Source organism: Budorcas taxicolor, chromosome 11 (assembly GCF_023091745.1).
Source record: "Budorcas taxicolor isolate Tak-1 chromosome 11, Takin1.1, whole genome shotgun sequence".
NCBI classification, from domain to species: Eukaryota; Metazoa; Chordata; class Mammalia; order Artiodactyla; family Bovidae; genus Budorcas; species Budorcas taxicolor.
In genome coordinates this window covers 115977162-115979275 of record NC_068920.1, presented here as the reverse complement: position 1 = coordinate 115979275, position 2114 = coordinate 115977162, and the positions used below count along the sequence as shown (strand labels likewise).

General features: G+C 35.7%; 1 non-coding gene across 1 annotated transcript; it reads right to left on the bottom strand.

Annotated features, from left to right (window-relative positions):
• Positions 1–1732: 1732 nt before the first annotated feature.
• On the bottom strand, positions 1733–1804 carry TRNAW-CCA (transfer RNA tryptophan (anticodon CCA)). The gene has a single exon. It is a non-coding gene; the product is annotated as a tRNA-Trp (tRNA).
• Between the last annotated feature and the right edge of the window lie 310 nt (positions 1805–2114).

Sequence of the window (2114 nt, the reverse complement as noted above, 5' to 3'; positions counted from 1 at the left end):
TGTATGCACCTGCGCTGTATTGAAAAGGCTTATTCATGCAGTCTGGAATTCTGCCTAGGGGGCTTTATAAAAATAAACCGCAATTAGTTTTGTGCAGTTCTTTTCCTCTGGCCGGAGTGGTGTATTGTCTGTCTCTTGTGTGTCTCGTGTGTTTTGTCTTTGTGTCATTTTGCTCGCAACACATATATATCTTGGGTATTGTAAATGATGTTGCATTGAGCATTATGATACAGGTATCTTTTTTAATTTATGGCTTTTAATTTCTATGAATATATAACTAGGAGTGAAATTACTAAATCACATAGCACTTATATTTTTAGTTTTTTGAGAATACTCCATACTGTTTTCCACAGAGGCTGCACCAATTTACATTGGTACTCACAGTTTACTAGACTTCCCTTTTCTCTGCATTCTTGCCAACATTAAACATTCATGAATTTTTGCTAGTATACATTCTGACAGATTGATACCTCATTGTTCTCATCATAGTTTGTTTTTTTTTTAATTGCTTTAAATGTTGTATTGGTTTCTGTCTTACAACAATGTGAACTAGTCATCATTATATAGGTATATATCTCCTCCTACAAAGCTTCCCTTCACCCTCCTATCCCGCTACTTTAGGTCATCTCAGAATGACAGGAAGGGCTCCCTATGTTATGTAGCAGCTTCCCACTAGTTATTTATTTCACACATTGTAGTGTATATATATATATGTCAGTGCTATTCTCTCAGTTCGTCCCAGCATCTCTTTGTCCCTCTGTGTCCACAAGTCCATCTTTATACCTGCATCTCCATTTCTTCCCAATAAATAAGTTCAACAGTATTATTTTTCTAAATGACACCTATATACATTAATATATGACATTTGTTTTTCTCTGATTTACTTCCCTCTGTATAACAGTCTCTAGGTTTATCCACCTCACTACAACTGACTCAAAATTGTTCCTTTTTATGGATGAGTAATATTCATTGTATATGTGTAGTACAACTTCTTTATCTATTCATCTGTAAATGAATATCTAGGTTGCTTCCATATTCTGGCTACTGTAAGTAGTGCTCTAGTGAACACTTATTTAATAATGAGTGATATTGAGCATCTTTTCATGTCTTTATTAGCCATCTGTAGGTATTCTTTGGAGAAATGTCTGTTCAACACAGTTTTGGACGTTCTAGCCATAGCAATCAGAGGAGGAGAAAAAGAAATAAAAGGAATCCACACTGGAAAAGAAGTAAAACTCTCATTGATGGTAGATGACAATGGTCCTCTACACAGAAAACCCTAAAGAAACAACCAGAAAATTACTAGAGCTAATCAATGAATATAGTGAAGTTGCAAGATATAAAATTAATACACAGAAATCTCTTGCATTCCTATACACTAACAATAAAAAATCAGAAAGAGAAATTAAGGAAACAATAACACTGCAACAAAAAGAATAAAATACTTAGGAATAAATTACCTAAAGAGACAAAAGACCTTTATATACAAAATTATAAATAATTGATGAAAGAAATCAAAATGACACAAATAGAGAAATATACCATGTTCTTGGATTGGAAGAATCAATATAGTGAAAATGAGTATACTATCCAAGTGAAAGTGAACTGAGGTCACTCAGTCGTGTCCAACTCTTTGTGACCCTGTGGACTGTAGCCTACCAAGCTCCTCTGTCCATGGGATTCTCCAAGCAAGAATACTGGAGTGGGTTGCCATTTCCTTCTCCAGGGGATTTTCCCAACCCAGGGATCGAACCTGGGTTTCCCGCATTGGAGGCAGACGCTTTAACCTCTGAGCCACCAGGGAAGCCCAAAGCAATCTACAAATTCAACCCAATTCCTATCAAATTACCAATGATATTTTTCACAGAACTAGAACTAGAAATAATTTCACGGTCTGTGTGGAAACACAAAAGACCTCAAATAGCCAAAGCAATCTTGAGAAAGAAAAACGGAACTGCAGGAATCAACATTCCTGACTTCGTACTGTACTACACAGTTATGTTCATCAAGACAGTATGGTTCTGGCACAAAGACAGAAGTATAGATCAATGGAACAAAATAGAAAGCCCAGAGATGAATATATGCACCTATTGACATCTTATCTTTGACAAAAG